The sequence below is a fragment of the Hemicordylus capensis genome, chromosome 9, assembly GCF_027244095.1.
Source record: "Hemicordylus capensis ecotype Gifberg chromosome 9, rHemCap1.1.pri, whole genome shotgun sequence".
NCBI lineage: Eukaryota > Metazoa > Chordata > Lepidosauria > Squamata > Cordylidae > Hemicordylus > Hemicordylus capensis.
Genome location: NC_069665.1, coordinates 25,563,071 through 25,589,453, shown reverse-complemented (window position 1 = coordinate 25,589,453; position 26,383 = coordinate 25,563,071). Strand labels below are relative to the sequence as shown.

Below are 26,383 nucleotides of genomic sequence, written 5' to 3'. Positions count from 1 at the left end.
ACCCCACCATCCGCCGTTTGATGCAGGCTTTCTATTTTCCTAGCGGGATTTTCGAGAAAGCCAATCACACAGAAAATTCAGTTAGCGCACCTTTTGATGGTGAATTATTTTTTCATTATCTCCAGTCTTATTTGAAGTAGGTGCTTTATGCCATTGTTTGCGGCTTTTTGTGATATTACTAGATTATTGAGATAGATTAAACCAGATTTATTGCAATAAGGTCACAGGATAGATTAAACAATATCGCAAGGACGTGGTTTGTAAATCTGAGAGATTTACAAGCCTATTGGCTTTGGAGGAAGCAACAAGAAGGGGCGCTGTCAAAAGATAGATGCAAATGAAGGTTAATAACAATTTCTGCTGATGAATAGGTGGGTAAAACTTCAGCAAAATTAAATTAAGAGGTGAACGTTTGGTAAGTCCCCAGAGAAACCCTTTGAATTACAGTGTTTCTTATTAAATGGATTCTTCATCAATAGCAGTGAAGTCTAATTATAATAAGCAACTGAAACTGCAGCCTGCACAGGAAAATATTTTATGAGTAGTAAACCAACACATCTTGTCAGATTACTTTGTAGTAAAGATTGCCACTTATTTGGACCGCATTAAGAAATGTGTAGCAATTCAGTAGTGTGTGTGTTTTTTTTATTCACCAGCTGCTGGTTAATTAGCTAATGTTTATAGAGGAGTGAGAAGCTGAAGAAGGTTAAGCTTTATTACACCACAGAAAAAAGAGTGAACCTAAGAAGAGTCCTGATGGATCAGACCAAAGGTCCATCAAATTTAGCATCCTTTGCTCAACACTGGCCAATCAGGAAGCTGATTGGCCTTCCTTATAAGGCAAGGCTACAGCATCTGGGGCTGTTTACTTTGGAAAAGAGGCAATTAAGGGGAGACATAATCGAGATGTATACAATTATGCATGGAGTGGAGAGAGTGAACAGAGAAAATTTTTTCTCCCTCTCGCATACTACTAGAACCAGGGGTCATCCCATGCAGCTGAAGGTTGGGAAATTTAGGACTGACCATGGGATGTGGTGATGGATGGCTTTAAAAGGGGCTTAGACAAACTGATGGAGGACAGTTCTATCAATGGCTACTAGTCTGTCTGGCTGTGGGCCACCTCCAGGCTCAGAGGCACGATGCCTCTCAATACCAGTTGCAGGGGAGCAATGACAGGAAAGGGGGCATGCCCTCACCTCTGTCCTGTGGGCTCCCCAGAGGCATCTGGTGGGCCACTGTGTGAAACAGAATGCTGGACAAGACAGACCTGCTCCATCAGGGCTGTTCTTATGAAGCTCACAAACAGAATTTGAAGGCAGTGGTCCACCACTTCTGTGGTTCCCCAGCAACTGGATGCTGGATTAGATGGGAGAGGGCTGTTCTTAAGTTCAGTCCCTGGCAGCATCTCGAGGTAGGGCTGGGAAAGACTCCTGCCTGAAACTTTGGAGAGCTGCTGCCCGTCAGTGCGGACAATACTGAGCCAGATAGACCAAGGATCTAACTTGGTATAAAACAGCTTCTTATGTTCCTGTGAAAACAGACACCAGGCAAGCTTTTGAGGGGAGAACATCTCACATATAGGGTGCCTAAACTGAGTTTGCCCTCTCTTCAGTTGCATTCTACTTCATGTTTCAACTGTTGCAATGTTGTACATTGCTTTGCAGGCTGAAAAGCAGTACTTTACAATAAAGAACTGTATAATACGCAAGAGTTAATTTTTAAAAACATGTACATGCAATTCTGAAAACTACGAACATTCAATGAGTATTATGTGTATAACATCAATAAATAATCTCTTGAAGAAATTGCCGTTGCCTGAAAAGCTATCAGACGGTTGATAGATTGACTATGAACCGTCTGGCAAATCAGACGGTTGATAGATTGACTTCGGTGTGGGTGAGCAGTGCCCAGTAAGAGACCAGTAAGACTCTACATTTTCCTTTGCCACTGAAGAGATAACAGACTCATCTCAGCAATTAACCAATTAATGTTCTCCACGCTGCTGAAATGATTAAACGCACACCACTCCCCGGCCACTTTGCCGACCCCTCTTTGAGGAAAGAGTGATAGGAAAACCAAACAGAAGAGGCCGCCTTCCTCTGGGGAATTATTGATGGGAGTGGGACGCCCAAGAGAAAACATACGTCAACTTTACACCCTTGTGGGGATGTGGTTAATTGTGCCTCCAGCTCTCCCCCAACACTCCATCCATCGTACATTATACTGGAAGGACAGTATTAACACGTAACATTTCTATATATCTTCAGTTCCTCACATCGGCTCGTGATAATAGCATCTGTTAACATGCACTAAGCACTATTATGTAGCACATCACTTCATAAATAATAAGATTAACCGACCTCGGGCCTCCGAGAAGAGTAATGTGTTCCAATGTTCTCATTATTTATTTAAAACAAGAATTAAAGGAACACAAGCCACTTTTGACAATCCTATTAGCATAAATATTAAACTGTTTGCATTGATAAGCCGTGCTGAGCACGAGAACAGTGGATTTGTGGCGCCAGCCGTATCAGAAACGTTGTCGAGCCGACGTGGATCTAGCGTCGGGGTTCTCCAAGGTGCTTAACTTGAGTATGCAGCTTTGGGATGGGGACATTGCCCTCCCCCCCCCAATTATAAAAAAGAACACAGTTAATATGCAGAGCAAGGTGAAGCTAATTATAGCTTAACGAGGGGCTTACTTTGTGCTTTGTCTTCATTGCAAAGAACTCCCCGAATGCTATCTGCTGGGTACTCTAAGTGGAAGCATCTCCACTGAATGGTTATTGGCACCTAAAAAGAATCTGCGAGCTTATAAAGCAGAGTGGCAAAGAGACTGAACTGCAAATGGGACGTCCCTGACTCACCTCTCAGATGAATTGGGGAGATGACCTTAAGGTTAGCCACTCTCTCTCAGCCTCAGTGCCACATTTGCAAAATAGGGATTAAACACTCACCTGTCTTGATGTTAGAGAAGCCTATGAAACACTCCACCACTTGCCCCTTCTCACTCCAGAATTACCCCACAGAACACAGACATAGGAAACTGCCTTATACCAAGTTAGACCCTTGGTCCATCTAGCTCAGTATCGTCTACCCAGACTGGCAGCAACTTCTCTTTTTTTAGATTGTGAGCCCTTTGGGGACAGGGAACCATCTTTATTTATTTATTTAGATCTCCAACTAAACTGCTTTGGGAACCTTTGTTGAAAGTGCTATATAAATATTCATAGTAGTGCCATGCTATTCTCGACACCTTTGTACTGTCTATGGTCTGGTCTACAGATGTACCCGAATAGAATGGTAATGGGTTGCCACAAATTTGACGTGCCAGAATAGACTGTACTGCTTCCGACTGCAGAAGGAGGGATCACATTTTGCTCTCGGATGTTAAAAACCACCATCATCAAATAACCAACCTCCCTGCAAGCAGAATATAGATACAAGAACTATGCCAGTCTAGACCTCTTTTTATGTGCTAGGTTTTTATCAGCCAAGATTTCTTTTTAAGGGGGGGAGCATGCAAAAAATGTGACCCTTCTTCCATCTGCAGTCCAACATATGCTAGACCACTCTACTAGCAGACCTAAGATGGCGCCTCCTCTGGAAGTGAAGGAGACGGCGAGGCCAGCTGGAGATTTTCCCTGGGGTTTCCGTTACATTTTGATGATTGGGGTGTCAACTACATTAAGAGACACTGGTCACGATGCTAAAATTAACCACTTTAGCTAAAGTGTGTGTTAATTATGGGTATGCAAGCAGTCAATAAAAGGTTAATGCAAGAGTCAAAGAGAGAAATTTATTTCAGGATTGCATCACTCAAGAGACTAAAAGACTAACATTATGCTTGGTGTTTTTAATCAATAGGTTTTATACTAATGTGCTAACCATTTATTTTAAAACACCCCCACCCTTTCTCCCCTCTCCCTGGCTAAGATCTGCTGATAAGAGAAACAGTGGGGTATTATTTTTCTGAAGTTTACAAAGGCCTCATCTAGATATTCCAACCAGCCCTCTCAATTGGGTGGAGAAGTGTTAATGTGCATATTCTCTCCTCCAGGGCACTGAACAACTGCCACTTAATCATGTGAGGTGTATGTATGCATGGTTGGAGGAGGAGGAGACCTGGTCTTTTGGTCCAACCATGAACCTTTGCTAAGCAGGGTCCACCATGATTTGCATTTAAATGGGAGGTCACATGTGAGCACTGTAAGATATTCCCCTTAGGGGATGGGGCCACTCTGGAAAGAGCACCTGCCTGCTTGCCTGCAGAAGGTTCCAAGTTCCTTCCCTGGCAGCATCTCCAAGATAGGGCTAAGAGAGACTCTTGCCAGCAACTCTGGAGAAGCCGCTCAGAGAGGAGAGCTGGTCTTGTGGTAGCAAGCATGGCTTGTCCCCTTAGCTAAGCAGGGTCTGCCCTGGATGCATATGAATGGGAGACTAGGTGTGAGCACTGTCAGATATTCCCCTCAGGGGATGGAGCCGCTCTGGGAAGAGCATCTAGGCTCCAAGTTCCTTCTCTGGCATCTCCAAGATAGGGCTGAGAGAGATTCCTGCCTGCAACCTTGGAGAAGCCGCTGCCAGTGTGTGTGGACAATACTGAATGAGATGGACCTATGGTCTGACTCAGTATATGGCCGCTTCCTATGTTCCTATGTTCATTCAAACTATAAACATGACTCTGCTGGTTCCATTTTTGTAGCCTGTTTATTTCAAACCTGTATAGGCTGGTCCAGAGCGATATTCACCTGTGGGTAAAATGTGGTTTGTGCAACAATTCAAACCAACCCCTCTCCTTCCAACCAACATTTTAAAACCAAGATACAGTATGGCAGATGTCTGACAATGGCTTCACTCAAAAGGATTACTGACATGTTGATCCCGCCCTTCTTTCAGAAGCTCAGGGTAGCACGCCTGGTTTTCCTCTTACTCCTCAGAAGAATCCTGTGATTGAGATTAGGCTGAGAGACAGTGATCGATCCAGGGTTACCCAGAGAACATGCAAAGTTTAATCCACCAGGTTTTCAGAGAAGGCAGAAAACGGCTGGAATAGAAAGAAGGCATGGAGCCACAGTTCAATGGTAGAGTATCTATTTTGTATGCAAAAGGTCCCAGGTTCAATCCCTGGCACCTCCAGGTAGGGCCAGGGGAAACTGCTGTGAAACCCTGAAGAACTGCTGCTAGAGTTAGCTGAACTAAAGGTGAAGTGTGCCATTGAACCCTGGCGACCAGAGAGCCCTGTGGTTGTCTTTGGTAGAATACAGTAGGGTTTTACCATTGCCATCTCCTGCACAGTGTGAGATGATGCCTATCAGCATCTTCCTATATCGCTGCTGCCCGGTATAGGCATTCCCCATAATCTGGGAAACATACCAGCAGGGATTCACCGGCATCCTCTAGCTTGGTAGTCAAGCCATTTCCCTGTTGCGCCATTAGGTGAAAATTGACCCTCTTTTACAAAATCTGCCAGGTAGAGCAGACTAATTCTACATCAAAAATTTGCTTATATATGAACCGAAGCAGATAGACCAGTTGTCTGGCTCTGTAGAAGGTAGCTTCCTATATAGCCTCTGAACTCAGTTGTATATTGCTGGGAAGGATCATAGCTCAAGGAAAAAGCATTTGTTTCGTACGCCGAAGGTCCCAGGTTCAATCTGTGGCATTTACAGGTAGGGCTGGGGAAGCTGCTGCCAGTCAGCGTAGATCATGAGCCCCAAGAAAATTAAATTGCGTATACTTATACCCTCACTGCCAGGTCAGAAATTTTTAAAGAAATACAGTATTTGCTTCTTAACCAGGTGGCCGTCCATTGTGGCACTAACCATTTAACAAATTATGCAATGACTAATTTCCACTCTTTTCTTTGCTCTGGGCAGTTGTCCAACCACACTAGCTATTAACATGTGCAAATTTATGGCAGCCAATTAAGATTTAGGGTCCTCAACCAGTAGACAGAGAGCTGTTTTATACCCGGGGTCTATTTGTCAGGGCGTCAGTTGCCTAAGAGGGGTGATGAATGAGCTACCTTGACAACCAAAAGGCGAGGACTTCGTGACCTCTGATCTCGGTCACATGATAGGGTCACCTGAAACTCACTTTGCTCCTACCTGACCGCGTGGAACAATATAAAGGTCAAACGGCTGGGATGATTATATGTATCATGTCTGAGGTGGCCCAGTTATATGCTGGAGGGGATGGCCGTGTTGGATTCCACAGCTCTGCCACACAAAAGCTGTAGAACAACTTCAGAAATGCGCCCCACAAAAGAGATACGATTTCAAAGGAAGATAAAGTAACGTTCCTCGCTGCTTAGGAGAATGGCCTCAGTGTTCTTCCACAGGAACAATGAAAACAAAACACATTGGATAGAACTGTGACTCTACCTTTGGGAGAGGTGGAAAAAATGGATCTGGGCATACGTATATGTGTGCATATATTTATGGCATCTGCTCCTCAAGCTTCCACCACCGTTTTTAGAAAATAAGTAAAGACGTCGCTCTTCACCAGGGCTTTTAAATGAGATTAGTTTTTACTTCTGCTGCTCCGTCTTGTGTGTATTATTGTTTTATATAGCTTTTCAAATTTTTAAATAGAGATTATTTTTATATTATAAATAATATATTTATATTAATGGCCGTACTTTCTATGTTTTAATTGTATATTGTTTTAACTAGATTGTAAACTGCTTTGAGATTATTTTAATGAAAAGCCGTATGTAAATCAAACAATAAATAAAACAACATTTTAAACCACTGAATTAATGTGAGCTTTTCCTCTTATCAAACATATTCTCTTTTCAGTCCGTCCCAGGAAACTCTTATAAAGACGTCCACTGCTCAAGCTGCAAAACCTAAAGAGCTTGTCTACACAACATTTCTGCTCTTTTGGGGCTCCTCAAGGTTCAGAGACTGTAGCAAACTAAAGCTCTGCAAAGAGCCCCTGAATTGTCTGGGGCCTTTGCCTCACCTATGCTTCATCTCAGGATAGGTGAGAGTATAATAGAAGTATTTAATTTATTGAGCTTTAGCCCTCCCATTCTGAAGAACCGGTACTGTATTTACAGGAATCTGAGACTAGATTTTTTCCAAGTTTTCTGATATTAAAAATTGGGAAGTTGTCTTAAATTCAGAGTCCTGTTCCTTTCGAGTAAATGTAGGTATAACCTGCATTTAACCTCAACATTTTAAGGGCGTTGTCTTAAATTCAGAGACACCTTCTATTTGGATGAATTCTAGTAACTTCTTTATCATTTCAGAGATCCCAGGAGCATCAGTGTTCCCTCTATCAGGGATTCCCAGATGGTGCTGTCTACAACTCCCATAATCCCCAAGTAAAAGCCATTGTAACTAGTGATTATGGGAGTTGTAGTCCACAACATCTGGGAATCCCTGTTAGTGGGCACACTGCTTGTGATGTGCCTCAAGTATTCATTTCATAAACTTTAAAAGTATTTCCATTCTCTTTGCATTTTCAAGATGACCACTACTTTCAGAAATGCAGATAAAATCACGAAATTAGGCTCTGAGAGAGCCTAAGTTCCCGGATTCTTGATCATTACCCTCACCAAAGTTTCTCTTCCTTTGGGTCACAAAGACAACCTGGACAATGTTAGGTCATGGAAGTTCTTTTGCCAAAGTGCCCTCTGAAAAACAGTGAAGAGCACGGACGTAGAAGTTACTTCACCATTGTGCTATCAGATGCCCACACAGCTGAACCAGCAGGCCAGGGGTTCTCAAGTGGTTTTGGACTACAACTCCCTTCATCCCCAGCTACAATGGCCTTGTCTGGGGATGATGGGAGTTGTACTCCAACAACATCTGAGGACCCAAGTTTGAGGACCTCTGCATTAAGCCAAGGCTGCACAGCTTCGGCCCTCCTGCAGATGTTGGACTACAATTCCCATAATCCCTGACAAATCCCCACTGTGGGTGGGGATTATGGGAATTGTAGTCCAAAAGCAGCTGGAGGGCAAAAGAAGCCCTCATTAGGTGAAATACACCAGGGAACACAAATTCCACGAAGGTACAAGATCCGCCCAGCAATTCCCCTTGGTTACTATGAATTTAAACTCTTTCATATGTTTCATATGTGATAAGATGCTAATGCAAGCCTGGCCTGCATCTCATAGCTGCCTGTTTCTTTTTTCTGAATGACCCACAGAACAGAGGCTCAGTAGAGTGAGGAAAGGCGGCGGTGGTGGTGGGGAGATTCACATCAACTAATATTGCTAAATGCCACAGTGTTTGCAGGGACATGCCGTTTCAGTCACCGTAAACAGAAAACCTTGCATAGTAGACTGCTATGGGCCTCCACGCTGCTTGTTATTTATTTATTTATTCGATTTGTTGGGTTTTGCAATCAGATCAATTGAGAGAACAGAATGCATGAGGAGGACATGATACATATGTATACGCACCGAGCTCTCCATAACAGACACGTAGACTGTTCTATCATCACGACAAAGGTTAATCGGCAACGGCTCTCTTTTTGGCATCGGCGTTCTGGGTTGCTACAATAAAGTCTGTGTGTCCAATAAGGACGCCATACTCCAAACCACTTCACTTTGAAAATCCATAGCTAGCCCCATCTTATGCAAAAACCTATCTTAGAACTTTATCTCAACGTCCAAATACAGTTCAGGCTCTCACTAAATGCCACCAGCACCCAATTCATGGACTGATTTACAGAGGGGTTTGGCCCTAGAGAAGGTTGCTTTGGTAGAATCCAGGAGGGGTTGACCATTGCCTCCTCCCGCACAATCTGAGATGATGCCTTTCAGCATCTTCCTATATCGCTGCTGCCCAATAGAGGTATTTTCCCATAATATGGGCAACATACCAGCGGGGATTCGAACGAACAACCTCTTGCTTCCTAGGAAAGTTACTTCCCCCTTCACCATTAGGTGGCTCAGTAATGTCTGCTGTTCTGCTGTACCGAGAGATTTATAGAGGGTTGGTGTGATGTGCCCCTAGAATTGGCTCCATACACTTTAGAAGTATTTGCATTCCCTTTGCATTATCAAGCTGACCGCTACTTCCAGAAATGTAGATAAGATCACCAAGTTAGGGTCTGAGACAGCCTAAGTTCCAGCATGCTTCTTCTGTTATTCTCAACAAAGTTCCTCTTCCTTTGGGTCATGAAGACAGCCTGGACAATATCAAGTCTTTTATGCCTGCGGCAGCAGCCAAAGACCACTGACGCAAGTGCAGTGAGGGAGCTATGAACTTGCCTGAGTTGTTTTACTAGGGCTGTATTTATGTTGGTCCAGAGACCTTCCTTTGATTCACACACTTGGATGGAAAATAAAGGAGAAGTGGGCCGGGGGTGGGGGGGACACAGAAGAGGAGATGAACCTTGGAGTCTGGAGATACCCCCCTTTTCCCATCCAGGGTTAGTAGGACACGTTAGAGCATGGTTGTACACCTTTGGCCCCCCAGCTGCTTTGGGACTACAGCTCCCATCATTCCCAGCCACAGTGGCTTATAGCCAGGGATGATGGGAGTTGTGATCCAACATCTACAGGTAGGCCAGACCTGTGCAGTCCAGAGTTAGAGTTATTTAGATTTTGAGTATGTCCGAGATGGTAGACCTTTTGGTTGTTTTCTGAGAAACAATACACAAGATCCACGAAGATTATGGGACAGAGAATGGGATTTCTGGAAAACAACTTGTGAACATTTCCAAGTGTTGCAAGAATACGCCTCTTCATCCTCATCCCAAACTAGAATGAAGCCTGATTAACACAAGAGTGCATGGAACACTCTTAATTAACACTAATTAACAATAGTGCATGGAATTCATGGTTACGGGATGCAGAGATTGCTACTAGCTCAGATGCTTTTACAAGACAAATTCATGAAGGATGAGAACCTCCCTTCATTGGCTAATAGAAGCTCCGTGATCTGAAGAAAGATGCCCCTTGAATGCCAGTTGCTGGGGACCGGAGCCAGTACTGAGGGAGGCTGTTTCCACTGGGCCCTGTTTGTGGACTTTCTGGAAGCACCTGATTGGCCAGTGTGGGAAACAGGATGCTAGTCTTGAGGAACATGTGCTCTGATCCAGCAGGGTTCCTCCTATGGTCTTAAGCATAAGCACATGGTAACGACATTTGTGCATATCCATCCTATTACGTTTAGCGTTCCCTTTGCTCCCTCTATTACCTCATGTTGCAGTTTGGCTAACCTGCAGGAAATCTAGATGCTGATTTTGCTGCTCTTCAGAACAGATGCTGAACATCTATTACCATATTTTATAGGCAAAGCAGTTGCAGATTTAAAAAGCATGGCGGGGATGTTCTAACAGATGACTTAAGAAACTTATCCCCCATCTCCTTCTTAAACAATTCTGTGGTTTATGCTGCTTTAACTAAAAATCACATTGCACTAGTGAAATGCTAGAAAACGGGAGGACAGGGGGATTTTAAATTTCAACAATGCAAGGTTTACTACAGCAAATATTGGGAATTAACGTCCCCTTTCACCCATGATCATACCTGAAATCTGAGGCCATTGCTTCTTGGTCATAAAATAGTCCATGAGAGAAATGGAAAGCAGATGAATGCTTACGAAATCCTGTGCACTTGGCTAAATGGATGGGATGTGGTCCAGAGCCCGAACTCCTATTTTATATGAAACAAGTCCCAGGTTTACTCCTTGGCACCAACACTGGGCTGATCTCAGGAAGCGGGCTGGAAAAGATCTCCACCTGAAAACCCTGGAGAGCTATGGTCAGTCAGAGTAGACAGTCACGGGGAGGAGAACTGGTCTTGTGGCAGTGAGCATGAATTGTCCCCTTTCCTAAAAAGGGCCTGCCCTGGTTTGCATTTGGATGGGTGACGGCTCTGAGGTCAAATGGGAAAGACCCTTCTGAGCAATCTTTTTGACTAGTGAGTGGTTACTGGCGATCAGGCCTTCTCAGTGGTGGCACCGTCTTACGAGTTGATGTCACTGGTTGACTCGTAAGCCTCCGTGAACGATTCGGTGGGATACAGATATATGATACCAATAAATCTGTTTGCAGCAATGGCTTTTGGAAATGCTACACATTTGGCACTAGGAGAGGCCCTTGTTTTGTGAAAAGTGAGCTGTGGGACCAACAAAAGCAAAAAGTAATGCACCGAGTCTTGGTACTGTAGGGCACAGTTGCTGCACGCTCAGTGCATTTAGCCTCCATATTCACATAGTCTTGGGTTGGCATTCCAGCATCGCTTTTATAGAACTCTACTCTAAATCCTTGGGGAGAAACCAAACCATTTGTTTTATGAGATACTCTACACACTGCTGGCTCTGAGCCATGCTACTACAAAGGCCTTTGATGCTTTGTACCCGTTCACTTTAGAATGGTAAAGAACAAATAATGGCGGTGCTTTTCTTTACACCAGAGCCTGTCTGAAGTGTGTCTACCGATGCTTCAAACATCCAATTTATGTCATCCTTTCTTATGCTGCCGATTCGAAACGAGAGCGAAGGTAATGTAATATCCTGAGATCCAGGGAAGATTGAAATGACCTTCGGAGTAAACTTGTGTGCTGTTCTTAAAACTGCCCATGCCTGAACTGCGTGGCTTTTCAACAAATTATGCCCCTGGTTCTGAAGCTCCTTGCTGATTGGAGCCGTTTGCACGGGGCATAGCCTAATGGCAATGAAAGGCATGCCATATCCTGTGGTCGCCATTTTGTTTTGTTTGTCCTTCCTAAACCCCCGAGAATGATGGTGTCATGTGATGATGTAATGGAAAGACCATAGCTCATGGGTAGAGCATCTGCTTCTCAGGTTCAATCTCTGGCAGCATCTCCAGGTAGGGCTGTGAGAGATTTCTGCCTGAAACCTTGCGGAGTCACTACCAGTCAGTGTAGACAATGCTGAGCTAGATGGACCAATGGTCTGTCTGTATGAGGCAGCTTCCTATGTAACATAAATGAAGAGCCACAATGATGGTGCCCGCCAGTCAGTGGAAGCCGGAAGTCTTGATGGCTCTAGATGCTGGGCAGGATGTTTAACACTGGGGGAAAACTGGATGCTGGACTAGATAGGTCTTGGGCCTCTCCAGCTGTTCCTACCACCAGTTTTCCAAACTGTGTGGATCTGGCTCATGGTTTGATGTGGGATGCCCATGTTCAGCGGTATTGTGGCACTGGATACAAGTTGCTGAGGAACCACAGAAGTGGTGGACCATTGCCTTCAAATTCTGTTTGTGAGCTTCATAAGGACATAAGAACAGCCCTGATGGAGCAGGTCTGTCTTGTCCAGCATTCTGTTCCACACAGTGGCCCACCAGTTGCCTCTGGGGAGCCCACAGGACAGAGGTGAGGGCATGCCCCCTTTCATCCCATTGCTCCCCTGCAACTAGTATCGAGAGGCATCGTGCCTCTGAGGCTGGAGGTGGCCCACAGCCAACCAGACTAGTAGCCATTGATAGACCTGTCCTCCATCAGTTTGCCTAAGCCCCTTTTAAAGCCATCCATCACCACATCCCATGGCAAAGAACTCCATAGATTAATTATGCGCGGGGTGAAAAAGTACTTCTTGTCAGTCCTAAATTTCCAAACCTGCAGTTGCATGGCATGACCCCTGGTTCTAGTACTGTGTGAGAGAGGGAGAAAAATGTCTCTCTGTTCACTCTCTCCACTCCATGCATAATTGTGGCCCCTTGGTCCATCTAGCTTAGTACTGTCTACACTGACTGGCAGTGGCTCTCTAAGCATTCAGGCAGGTGTCTTTCCCAGCTTTACCTGTAGATGCTGCCAGGGATGGAACCTGGAATAGTCTGCAAGCAAATGAGAGAATCCCCCTCTGAGCTGTGGACCCATCTTCTAAGAGGAATATCTTACAGCAGACAGCGCTCACATGAAGTCTCCCATCCAAATACAAACCAAGGCAAACCTTGCTTAGCAAAAGGGAGAATCCATGCTCGCTCTGTCCACTCCTGGATTTCACCTCCATCTCCAAAACCCTCTCCTCAGGGCTGCAGCCTGCAAATGAGCTGGCAGAGATGGGAAGGCCATTTTAGCCTCAGTGATATGAGGATCAACCATCTCTATTGGCTGACTTAACAGTGCAAAACGTATATTCAGTGCTCACAGAATACGCACCTTTGCAGAAACCTCCTTCCAGCACAAAGCCGCTTTTTAGACGACATGCAGTAATTCATAAATCCTACTTAACATTATCTAGCACTGGCAACGATACAACCAGCCTATTCAGCAAAACACAAAGGATTCTACTTAACTTCCTTTGGACTCCGTCGCTGCTTTAGCAGAGGTTTAAAGCTAATCGCAGATACGTAGGTGTTTTTCTAATTAGAAAGAGCCTCAGCTACGTGCTAAGATGCCTGGGTGGAACAGGAGCAGGATCAATATTTTCTTCACTTCGGTGTTTTAATCAACTGTTGTGCACTCGCATACCTGAGGGTTTGGGGTTGGTTCATGGGTTAAGATTTTCCAGAGATGGAAGCAAATATTGGTGAAATAAATGCATATCAAAAAAGAGATGCATGTTATTGAATGGTAACAATAACAACATTAATTAGGGCTGACACCGGATCAAAGAAAGCTTAGCTGATTGGTCATATGAGTTGCATCAATTCATCACAAAATTAACAGACTAAATCTGCATAGCGGCAAATGAGAAAAAATAGCTCTTATAAAAATACTTTGTTTTTAGATGATGCCCACATATGTCACAGCTGGTGACCTGATGTACAACAGTCATCCAAGTTTTCAGGCAGGAGTCTTTCCCAGTTCTACCTAAAGATTATGCCAGGGATTGAACCTGGAATGGTCTGCTAGCAAATCAGATGTTCCACCCCTGAGCTACGGACCCATTCCCTAAGGGGAGTATTTTACAGCAGACAGTGCTCACATGTAGTTCCCCATCCAAATGCAAACCAGTGCAGACCCTGCTTAGCAAGGACAACACATGCTCAATACCACAAGACCAGCTCTCCTATCCCAAAGAAATAATAATAAAATAAGTAATGTAGTGACAAAACAGTATTTATAATTAAATTTAAAAAAATCTGCTTCACTTAGAGAATGGTCTGAAGCAAGGTAATGTAACCCCAATGCAGATTCTAAGGAGGTCCGCTGGCCCTGAATGAGGTCCAGATCAGAGACCATCTAGGAAATGTATATAAACAATTGTGTATATCCTGTTGTAGGGTGAAGCCTACAGAATCATACTGGCCAAGCATGGCAAGAGTCCAGGATAGGCTGTAGGTGATCAGGACCATAGACAGCTCACTATGGGACTATATACAAGGTCAGTCTGGTTGCAAGGGAAGCCAAGATGCCTAGAACGTTGCTCCAGCAATAGTATGGAGCTGAGTTCAGGTAGCTCTACACCAAGGTGGGTATCTCAAGTGCAACCTCCTCAGAGAGGTCATGTAGGCTCTGGAGGGACTGGGAAGCCTCTTGCTGCCCTTGACTATGATACAGTAGCAGAGAGGAGCCTCATCGAGTTGTAGGTAGTTATGGGGATATTTTTTTCTGAATGAGGGGATGAGGTCAGAACTTTGAATGTGGGGATGAGATGGTTTCTCTGGCGGGTGGTTACCTCATAAAATCTTTCATGAGATGGTTCCCCATCCTCCATATCACCAGACGTCTCCTCTGATAGCAGGGAGGCTCAGTCTTGGGCTACAAAACTAAACTCCTTTTGGGAAGAATGGAGCCAAATGGAATATACAAATACGGGAACAAAAAAACATCCTATTGACTCAGATGCTGGTCTTACCCTACTAGGAACAGAAAATAAAGTAAGAGTCCAAAGGGTGCAAGCTGATTCTCACCTCTCAGTAAGCATTCACCGTAATAATTGATGGTTTGCTTTGATTTTATTGATAATAACGTGATCTAAAATTATTAGCTAGTCATCAACTGGAAATAAAGTTACCCATGGGAAGATCATTGGTCCCCAATTTTTCAAGCTAATGACTACAGAAGATGTTTGACAGGAGAAAGAAAGTCTTACTCTGTGGCTCTCTGCATTATGCCATTGCCTCTTAAGGCATCTTGGAACTGTGTAAACTGAGAAGGTCATAGTAAATCAAAGGACATCATCTGCCTGTTCAAAACACTATTAACGGAGAAAGCAGTCTGAACAGTGCATTACGGCCCCAAGGTCACCTGGGAAACCACCAGGCTGCACTGGTTACCCTGTAACAGCTCACAAACAACTTGATTAGCTGCAATAACCTTGTGCCCTTGTGACTGGACTGATGGAAAGTCAGGTTTCTTAGCAGACTGCTAAGTTGAAACTTGCCTTTTATATATATATATTTTCCAAGCGAACCGTTGGGCAGACTAAAATGCTGGGGGATTCAGATGACATATCCAGGGCTGAATCAAGCTTGCACTGCGTAACGGCTACGGAAAGGAGCTGTGAACCAGACGCTGCTATTCTCTCATCGTCAGCACCAGTTCTGCGGTCTTGAAATAAGAAGAGAGACTTGCCCCTCGTCGGTGTTCTTCAATGCAAGGCCCAGGGACCAGTGGAGGGTCCCCAGCTGATGTGGCCCCCTAATTGTTTATTGGACCTGTGTGATGCTTTGGCCAAAGCAGAATACTCTGCACAGTTCCCCTGGCACGTTGAGGATGCAATCATTCCCACTGTGCAGTGCTATGCTTTGCCCAGTGCCAGTGGGGTTCCTTTGGGGGAAATGGAGCCTCTTGAACCCCTGTACCATCTCGGAAGGTGTGCACAGAGTGCTGGGTTGCGTAGCCCTTCCCAGCACTTTCCCCCACAGAAGTCTTAAGAGTGGGCACCCCCTCTCTTAAAGGGCCCTCCCAGCACTGAGAAAGGCACAGTACTGTGCGGAGGTCAGCACAGTGGGAAATGGCTCTCACACTGGAGGGGTTTTTTCCCCCCAAAGTGGCCCCCACTTGAAAAGGAGTACAGATCATTGCCATACATGGTTATAACATGGCTTGTCATATATTTATGGAGAATATGACATGCACTGAGCATTCTAAAAAGGACTTCATAAATGGAATTTGCATCTATTTGCCTGCTTCTGTTAGTCATGGGGAGGAACAAATTCATGGGGGACAATATTAACAATGGCTACTAATTCTGATGGTTACAGCCTACCTCCATTTTCTGAAGCAGGATGCCTCCAAATACTAGTTGCAGGGGAGTAGCAGAAAGAGAGAGGGCGTGCCTCCATCTCCTGCTTGTGTGGCTTCCCAGAGGCATCTGGTGGGCCACTGTGGGCAACAGGGTGATAGACTAAACAGCCCTAGGCTAATCCAGTGAGGCTCTTCTTGCTTGGTTAGGAACATAGGAGGCTGCCATATACTGAGTCAGACCATTGGTCTACCTAGCTCAGTATTGTCTTCACAGACTGGCAGCGGCTTCTCCAAGGCTGCAGGCAGGAATCTCTCTCAGCCCTATCTTTGAGAAGCGAGGGAGGGAACTTGGAACCTCCTGCTCTTCCCAGAGTGGCTCCATCCCCTCAGGGGAAGATCTTCCAGTGCTCACACATCAAGTCTCCCATTCATATGCAACCAGGGCAGACCTTGCTTAGCTAAGGGGACAAGTCATGCTTGCTACCACAAGACCAGCTCTCCTCCTCCTTCTTCTGTGGCTTTTATGTGTCTTTTTATGGGGCTTTTAGAGTGGTTCTGGATTGCTGTCACAAAATCTGGCAATGACCAGTAGTTCAGATGGCCTTAGACAAATTTGTAGAGGAGAAGTGGTCTAACAGTGGTTATGAGCCATGATGGTTATATAGCACATATAGGTTCAGTATGGCACTGAATACTAGCTGCTAGGAAGCAACAGAGGAAGAGGGCTGTTAGCTTTCAAGAGCTGTGTGTGGGCTTCCCAGGGGCATCTAGTTGGCCACTGTGGGAAACTGGATGCTGGCCTAGATTGGACTGTGGTCTGATCCAGCAGGTCTCTTACATTCCTAGAACGTGAACATCTTGAAAACAGAGCTACCACCTACGAATACATCCATTTAAATTAATGAGAGTCAGAGCTCACACAGATGGCCAGTGTAGGCTACATTTACCACACACCTGCAAAGCCTTCTTTACCATTTGGCAGAATAATGAAACTACTCTAGAGTTAAGAGAGTCCAATCCCAGGGCAGCCCATTCGTCCATCTGGGCTCTCTGTAGATGCAGGTGGACCTGGGCTATATCTTGGAATGGCAGTGCTCTGTTTTTATATCATTACCCTCGGTAGCAACTTGGCCAACACGGGTCTTAATCCAAGCCAGAAGAAATTGGCTCATTCCTAGTGACAATTTATTTTGCCTGGGGGTGTTGGAAGTTCTAGTTCATCAACATCTGGAGGGTCCTTGGCTGGAAACCACTGGTGTAGACAATACTGAGCTAGATGGACCAATGGTCTGACTCAGAATAAGGCAACATCGTGAAGCTATTCCCATGATCACTGGAAAGCAGGAGCCGGCAGTCGTGTGGGCGGCAGATCTGGCCGCCCAGCTATGAGCAGCTGCTCGTCTGCGGGGAGAGTGGGCACGCCCTCAGGCGCTTCACATGTGTCGTGTAAAGCGCCTCCTTGTGTTGCTATGTAAGGTTGCCACCAGTCTATAGTACAACACAGTTGCAGCAAGATTCCTTCTCTCTTTTTCTCTCTTGGTCTTTAGGAACTTCAGCCACAAAAGAAATGTAACTTTAATTTCATCTGACTTCAATTGTGTTCAAATTACAGCAAAAAGGAAAGAGACAACAAGCAGTAAATATTTAAAGAGACAGAAAATCATTGGGAATCGCGCCTTTATGAATATTTGATGAAGAAAGGTTAGATCTGCTGCTGCTAAATTACAAGAAATTATGTCCGTCATGTGACTCTGTCAGCAAAGGTTAATACAAATAGGTTTGGATTTAGTCAAGATGACAACGGGGATTAAAAAAGATTTGTCCTGTCTTCGCTGCAATTAGTTCTCCCCCCTCCTATTATTAGTGTAACAGAGTTTATCGTTTGGATTATGGCAGCCCAGATATACCTCTCAGAGAAATCGTTTTGCTTCTCATAATACTGTGGCAGTTCCACAATGCATTTTTCATCTCCGCTAATCTGCCTCTTAATTGTGCATTTCCGGAGGGAAGGAAAAAGCCTTAACCCACTGATTGCCACCAATCCTCAGCAGATATTTATTTATTTATTTAGTAAGAGATTTATAACACACTGTTCCATCCTGGAAAATGGACCCCGCGGAGGCCAAGAATCCTAATACCTATACGACGATAAAAACAACAAAATCTCCAAACAAAAATGAGGCTTTTCAGACAGCAGGCTTTACCACAGGTTTACTGCAAGGCTTTGCAGAGAGTTCAGGGTATAAGGGAGACTCCAGTGCAAAAAGAGAATTCCTGGTTCTAGTGTTCATCCAGAAGATCTTGTAAGGTGGTTAGATCCATTTTTGAGCAAGCGGTCTTTTGATATCTTTTATACAGAGCAGGGCTGCACAACTCAAATGCTCTGGTGGGCCTTAACCAACCCCAACTTGGCGTGCAGGGGCCAAGGTCAGATTTTTAGCACATTATTACATTAAAATTAAAAATATTATTAGTTACTTGTGGATCCATCCCCCCGTCAATGGACCCATAGTTTCAATTAAGGATAGTGGCCAGTGGATAGGTCCTGTCCCTGTTCAATCAGTGGGGCCCTGGGAGTGCATGCTAGCCCCAAACAAATGCCAAGTGCTCTCCTCTCCCTAAACTGTTGTTGCTTTCAGGCTGCAATGCTAGGCATGCTGACATGGGAGTAAGCCTCATTGGGCACATCAGTGGAGCATATTTCTGAGAAAGCATGCACAGGATGGTGCTATAAGCCAGTTTCTAGCTCCTGCGTTGCTGCAGGATACCTGGGAGCCAGTAAAATAGTCCCTGCGGGCTGGATCCGGCCCGCGGGCCTTATGTTTTGCAGGCCTGATATAGCGATATAGATAATAAGAACATAGGAATGTTGGAAGCTGCCTTATATGAAATCAGATCTTGGTCCATCTAGCTCAGTATTGTTTATTCTGATGGGCAGTGGCTCTCCAAGGTTTCAAGCAGGAGTCTTTCTTGGCCTTACCTCGAGATCCTACCAGGGACTGAACCTAGGCTCTTTGGTATGCAAAGGAAATGCTCTACCACTGATCTGTGGCCCCATTCCTATGTAGACTGAGCTCCCAAAGTGGTGCGATATGCTTGTTTTAAATGATTTGTCGTTGATTTTGTCTTAAGCGCTTTGTTGTCGATTTTGTCAGCAAGACGAAGGATAGGCAAGAGATTTAACAATTAAAACGTTTCCTTACCAAAATGCATGCCCCAAACACCTCCATAGCACCACAGTTTATCTCCACAGACGCAGAAGTTGTAGGAAACGATCCTAAACTGGGTTGCACAGAAGGAAAATGGCGAAGGCGAGATGCAGCTGTAGACAGAGGGGTTAACCGAGTGGCCAGCAGAAATGACAGATTGGAATTGGCATGCACAGCACAGTTTGATCGCAGGCAAGCGTACTTTGGGGATTCCGCTGAGACTTGCTTCTGCAGCCGCACACTCTTCCTGCCACACTTAGAGCCACGTGGAAGGAGGACATTTAACACATCAGGGAGCCTTGCTGGATTATCAGATCAACTGATCAATACCATTGACAATACTTCTGTCTAAAAGCATTGGGCCCTGCCATCAGAAAGGTACACAAGAAACGGACGTTCGGGGCCTCTGCCGATAGATTACCTTTGACCCGTTTGCTTCCATGGTGGACCCAAGAGGGAGCCGGCTTTTCCTTCCTGAGCTCTTCCACCTAACTGATTTCCAGCTGCCTGCTTGAATCAAATGCACTCCTTCAGAACAAACTGTGACCCAGGGAGGAGGAAGAAAACAAAACAATATCTAGAGCTACAACCAAGGTCTCCGAGGCATTGAACGAAACAGCGATTCAGGTCATCCCACTGCAACTCGGAGGCAGCCATCTCATCAGCTGCCTCCATCAAGTGCGTGTAAATCTCAACGACGCGCTCGACGTTACCGGACTCGGTGGAATACAAATGGCTTCTTTGTGTACTCGGCTTGCTTGCCGAGATTTGAGTTACCTGCAGAGTTAACTTCCCTGCTTGGTGACATACACCTGGCGCTCCCATCAAGGCATCACGACAAATTTCAACTTGCTGGATTTAACGCTCTAAAAAGCAAGCCAGATTTTCTATTGCTCCTGTTGAAGTTAACTCCGAAAGACAGAAGGACGGGGCCTCGTAGGTCTGCAAAGACTTCAGACTGCATTAGGGAGACACAAAGAAACAGGCGGGGGAAGGGAGAAGGGTACCCAAGCAATGCTGAGCATCTATGTAGTGTTATCAGATCGGACCGCAGTTTTGATGTGTTCTTCTTATGTGCATCGCCCCATCAAAAAGCAGACAAGAGCAACCTGTTCAATGAGGAAACATCGCTCAGATCAAGTATACTACACAGGAAACATGGGTCGGGAAACAAAGTTTTAAAACCCATGCTAGGCGATTAAAACCCTAAAGAATGGCAATGACTACTGCGGTCACAAATCCCCCCCAATGTGCAAACATCTTATGAATGATCAAAAGTATCAGAGGGCCTTCAAGACTAGACAGAGTATATGCCGGAAGCCCACCAATCTGTGTTGAGTTATCCTCAAATGACATATTCTGAAGCACCCAGTTACAGCTACAGCTGAATTCAGAAAGCCAAGCCAAACCAAACCAACTTGAAAAACTGAAATGAAATAAATACTACTGGGTGAAGTTTCTGTTTGTGAATTTCTTTAATACTTTCACCTGGGAAGCTTTTTTAAAAAAAGAAAAGAAACGGGAAATAATCCTGGCTTCCTTACGACAATTGGCATTCCAAAACACATAACAGTTCATCGTGGCAAGCTCCATGTGGTATAAATTCAATTTTTATTGCAGGTTTATTAAACAACAGTTGTTTCACCAAGAGTTCATTAAATCTGCTATCTAAATTGAACAGAAAATTACAGGGCGGGCAATGCTTGTAAAAGACTCTATTACAGATAAGGACATATTTGGTCATCTGAAGAGTTTGACATCAATTTTGAAAGGCCGATTGTTCTCAAACTCCTCTGCGGTTTTCTAGGGCCCTTGGAAGCCATCTATTATTTCCCACCCGTTTATTACCATGTCCCCCTTTGTTGGCAATGTCTGTTGTTTAAGGTTCCTCAGCAAGTTAAAAAACCCCACCAAAACCACCTCTGATCTTATTATGTTGTCTATAAAGCTGAGAAAGTGCCACCATTTCTGTTTCACTATGATGGCAGAGCAGAACATATGGAGGCTATTCCCACGATCAGGTGCCTAGGGGAGCCTAGCCCGATTTAGCCTGACCGTGAGAACCACCGGTGGCCTCCAGGCGGTTAACTCGCCAAACTACCCCTCCCTTTAAACCGGGTTTGTGGAGCGAGCACTCTGCAAACCTGTTTTTTTAAATCGTGAGTTGTCGCGCTGTGGCTCCATGCCACGGCTACCCACGAGAAGACCCCCGACTGGGAGGCTCAAAAGCAGCCTCCCGGCTTGGGGGTCTCTCCAGCATGCTCTGCGCACTCTTGCAGGGCATGCTGGACCTTCCTGAACTCCCCAGCCCCCGCCGGCTTCGTGATGGAGCCTGCAGTCATGAGGGCGGCCTATCCAGCCGCCCAGGGCTGCCGCCCTGCTCGTGTGCAGGGAGAGTGGGCTAAGCCCACTCTCCTCGCTAACCCCCTAGAGGCTCTTCTCACGGATCGTGAGAAGAGCCTCATATTGTTTGAACTACCCACTCAGTGGGACTCTAGCATTAATTTGGTAGTCCTAGGAAGAGATCCAAGGTGGCACTATGCTTATAAAGCAGTGGTATGAAATGACACTTGGGCACCACTAAAATCAGCAAGGAGGGCTCTGAGTATGCCCTGGGAACCCTTCAAGGACCCTAGGTACTTCTCTTTTGGAAATCCATGTGCTAGACCAGTGTTTCTCAACCACCGGTCCGTGGACTGGTGCCGGTCCATGAGGAGCTGACTGCCGGTCTGTGCTGGCCCATGAGGAATTAATCCCCCTGCAAACAATTTCGAGCCGGTGCGGGCCACCGCTGCTGGGAGCTCTCCAGAGCTCATTTCTAGGCAGGTAGCCTTTGCTGCTGGGATAATGTTCATTTCGAGGAAGCTTAATGAGTGTTATCCCAGCAGCGAGGGCTGTCTGCTTAGAAATGAGCTCTGGAGAGCTCTCAGTGGTGCCCTTTGGCTTGAGATTGTTTTGGGGGGTGTCTGGGGGTGTGGGCGAGGGGGGGGGGCAACTGTGCACAAAGAATGTACTGGTCCATGACTCCAAAAACTTTGAGAAACACTGTCCTAGACCATCTGACTGCAGGTGGAGGAATCACTGGATTAAAAAAAAAAATTCCCCCGATGAATAGTAAAACCACAAAGCTCCCCGCATGTAGAAAAGCAGTAGATCAAGAACATGGCTAAACTAGCCATTTCTCTGAGGTGCTAGTTTTCAGCATGTAAGGTGTTGGTTTTTTTAACCAACCAAACATGGGGAGCATTAAAAATTCAATTTCTCACTTGAATCTTGGTCCTTCACCTTTGTTGGGCTCATGGTAGTTTTGCTACAACAGATGAATATGGTTGCTATTCTGCTGAAAAGGGAAAGTTGTTCTTTTTTCTTTTATCCCCATCACATTAGGATGTCATGGATTGTTAAGCTAGCACAATATTTCTGTTTACTCCAATTAGCGAAATCATTTGCTGGTAAGAGACATTTCAGATAGAGAGATCCACTTTAAAAATAAAACCGGGCCCCGTCGGGAAACACATCCTTTGTCTGACAATTCAGGCAATTTTATTTAGAGGTTTTAATTGCTCAGTTGATCTGTGGCCGAATCTCAGTAATCAAAGCAATATAAAACTGGACCGGGGTGGTTGATTGCCTTCTTTTTAAAAAATAATTATTATAACCAAACGCTGGTGGCATCTAGCAAAGGTTGACCCGGGTAAGATTGACAGTGTCAATTCCCCCCCCCCCGCCCACAATACATAATCTCCCCACCCCCTAATGTAACCATTAAAAAAAGAAGTCGTTTGTTAGCTCTAGGAAAGCACAATATGACACTTTAATGCTCAATGGACCAACTGTTGTTTGCTTAACTATAATTAACAGGGAAAACAGGATGCAATTGGTGCTCCCAGAAGCATTTAACAATGTTTGCAATTGTTTTTTTTAAATCTATATTTTATTGTTAGTTGTCTACAGAATGCAGAATAGGAGGGTTAGAAAGATAAACAAAACGGCCAGGTAAATAGGCAAGCCCATTGCACAGAGAAATTGTGAAGACCCTTCAGGAATGAGTGATGGCAGGCACCTTGGTAAAAGAGCACTTATGGAAGGTTCCAAGGTTCAGTTCCTAGCTGGGCTGGGAAAGTCCTCTGCCTGAGACCTCGGAGAATTGCTGCCGGTCAGAGTAGGTAATATTGAACACTATCCTAGTTGAGTGGTAGAGCACACAGGAAGATAGGTAGGCCATCAATCAGTGGTAGGACATCTAGGAAGACAGGAAGTTGCCTTATACCAAGTCAGACTATCGTACATTTAGATGAATATTGTCTACACTGACTGGCAGCGGCTTCTCCACGATTTCAGGCAGGAGTCTTTCCCGGCTGTACCTCGAGATGCTGCCAGGGATTGAACCGGAGATTTTTTTCATGCAAGCAGATGCTCTACCGCTGAGCTACAGCCCCATCCCCTAAGGGGAATATCTCCCAGCAGATGTGGCTCACATGTAACCACCCATCCAAATGCAAACCAAGGTGAACCTTGCTTAGCGAAGAGGACAGTTCATGCTGGCTACTGCAGGACCAGTTCTCCACCCCAAAGTCACACAGGTTGTCCTTGACCTCGATGTAATGAGCCACTTTGGGGGAGAAATACTGTTCTATTCAGCCCGGAGCTGTTTTGATGTGTGAAATTCATGTCTGGCCTTTTGAATGAAGCCAAAGAGACAGCTCTCTTGGTAATCTCCCTCCACGACCTCCCCAATTTTGTACTCACATCTGTAATTTTGGGGCTGGTTCTGATCATAATTATAGAAGCAAGAGAGGATATGGCATGTCATTACTTTGATGGAAAGCAACTTTCAATCATGCCAGAAGAAAACCAGCCTTTCCTGACCCTTTTGCACACACACACACAACGGGTCAGAGATGATGGCCCTGTGCAAGCAGGGTTGGCCTTATTAAAGTCACACACGTATCGGCCACTGATCAAAGCACTTCTTAATGTGTACACAAAAGCCTTTAAAAATAGCAGCCTAATCTTATCTTGCAGAATACAAAATAACCACTCCGTATTTTACCACAAGGAGCTTTCAAGAGTCACACTCCAGACATGGACAGGTGTTTTTCTCTTTATGACCTCATCCTGGTATTTGTGCTGTTACAAGCAAGCAAGGAAACCTCTAAAGCGGCCCCGTTAAACCCTTCCACAGAAGGTAAACCGGAGTTGGCTGTGTTTGCCAAAGAGCCAGGAAAGTAATCAGAAAAAGGACGTGTAGTCCGACAGAGATTCTTGGAGTTGTCAACTCTTTTAACAAATACAGGGAATCCCATCACGTCAGTTTCTTTGCAAAGGTTCAGTCAATGGTCTGGGATTATAACCTACCATGATCTCAACAGAAACAAAACCAAAAAATGTCTGTGGCAAAGCTATACGTCCCCTAGTCCAAATGGGCATGTTTGCATGCTAAATACCAACTAATTTAACAATAAATAAATAAATAAACACACACACGCACACACAATCTGTAGCCCAAGCCATCAGTGAACCTTTTAAATTGATCAGTCCCACCAATTAACTGATTAAATGTTGCAGCCCTAGAAGAAATAAATATAGCATCAGTCGATGGCTCAGTCTTCTTTCTGATGGCTGCCCATAAGTTGTTGAGAAGGCTGGTACCTTCACTGTAACATCGGTATTTTCATTGCCACTTACAACCAGGCAGGAAGAAAGGGAATTTGAGGATTGCATATTCCTTTGATCCTCCTGAAGATTCCAGTTAATGAAGCTAATCTGGACAGGAATGAAAAGGACTTGCCCTACCCTTACACCAACAAAGAGACTATTCCCTCTTGGGCTGTGCTGACCCTTTACTTTTCCCATGACAGGAGCTCAAGGATGCAGGAGTCCATTGATTGCAGTGATTTTATTGATTTTGGAAGAAGCAAGGTGGAAACAGACAGATGTTCAAGACCTTTTTCTTCTGGGGGAAAGAAGGAAGCATAAAATGGCTGCTGTGTTCATGGAAAGTGTGGATCTGGTCAGGAAAGATCTACAGAGTGGTACAACTTCAAGGCTGTTGCTAGACCATTTGGTATTGTACCAAACAAAAACGTGCCCTCAGACGACCTTGTAACATTCTTCTTCTAAAAAGGCGATCTTTTGAGATGCATACAATCACAGTACAAGGGGGAGTGATCTGAAGGCATACAATGCAGCCACCCTGCTGAAGTTAAGCCAGTCAAGGCTTGGTCAATTCCTGGATGGGTGACCACTGAGGAATCCCATGTGTGTCAAAGTGATGCAAGTTCCATGTGAACAATAAGTACATAAGGTACAGAGCTATTTCCACATGAATACCCAGGGAGTTCACAGGTAGAACAACATACATGGGGGAAAGGAACACAGGGCGCCACTTTATACTGAGTCAGGCCATTGGTCCATCTAGCTCAGTATTGCCTACACTGACTGGCAGCAGCTCCCCAAGGTTTCAGGCAAGGGTCTTTCCCAGCCTTGCCTAGAAATGCCAGGGAGGGAACCTGGGAGCTTCTGCATGTAAAGCAGATACCCTACCACTGAGCTTCCGTTCCCTAAAGTGCACACGTAGTCTCCCAGCCAAATGCAAATCAAGGTAGATACTGCTTAGCAAAGGGGACAATTCGTGCTTGCTACCACATCCCTTGAGTTCATGTGTTCTTTGAAGGAGAGAGGGAAATACACCAAAAGACTCTTCAAACAGGTGTGTGAGCCCTGGTGTTGACCCTGAGTGTGTCACATATATAGAAATGACTGCAATGGGTGCAAAAATGGCAACTCCCATTCCTCCTGCAGGACATTAAAAGCAGATGTCCAACACTAGGGTCAGCAGAGAAGACCAAATGCAGAAGTACTCATAATGACCCCAGCACTGCTAAAGAAATAGGTTCTGTTCCTCAGGAAACACTTGTTTGGGAACACATCCAGAGGAGTTTACAGCAGAAGAGCCCCCATGGATTTGACCAATTGTCCAACTAGTCCAGCATCCTTTCTCCAAAAGTGGTCCACCAGATTTCTCCAGGAAGGCAACAACCCACCCCTGCTCCTGGTCCCCAGCAACTGGTATTCAGTGGCCTACTGCCTATGAACCTAGAAG

The 26,383-nt window shown here is 45.1% G+C and overlaps 1 protein-coding gene across 4 annotated transcripts in view; it reads right to left on the bottom strand.

Annotated features, from left to right (window-relative positions):
- FTO (FTO alpha-ketoglutarate dependent dioxygenase) overlaps positions 1–26,383 on the bottom strand; it is a 242,422-nt gene that overhangs the window by 1,742 nt on the left and 214,297 nt on the right. The window lies entirely within an intron of this gene.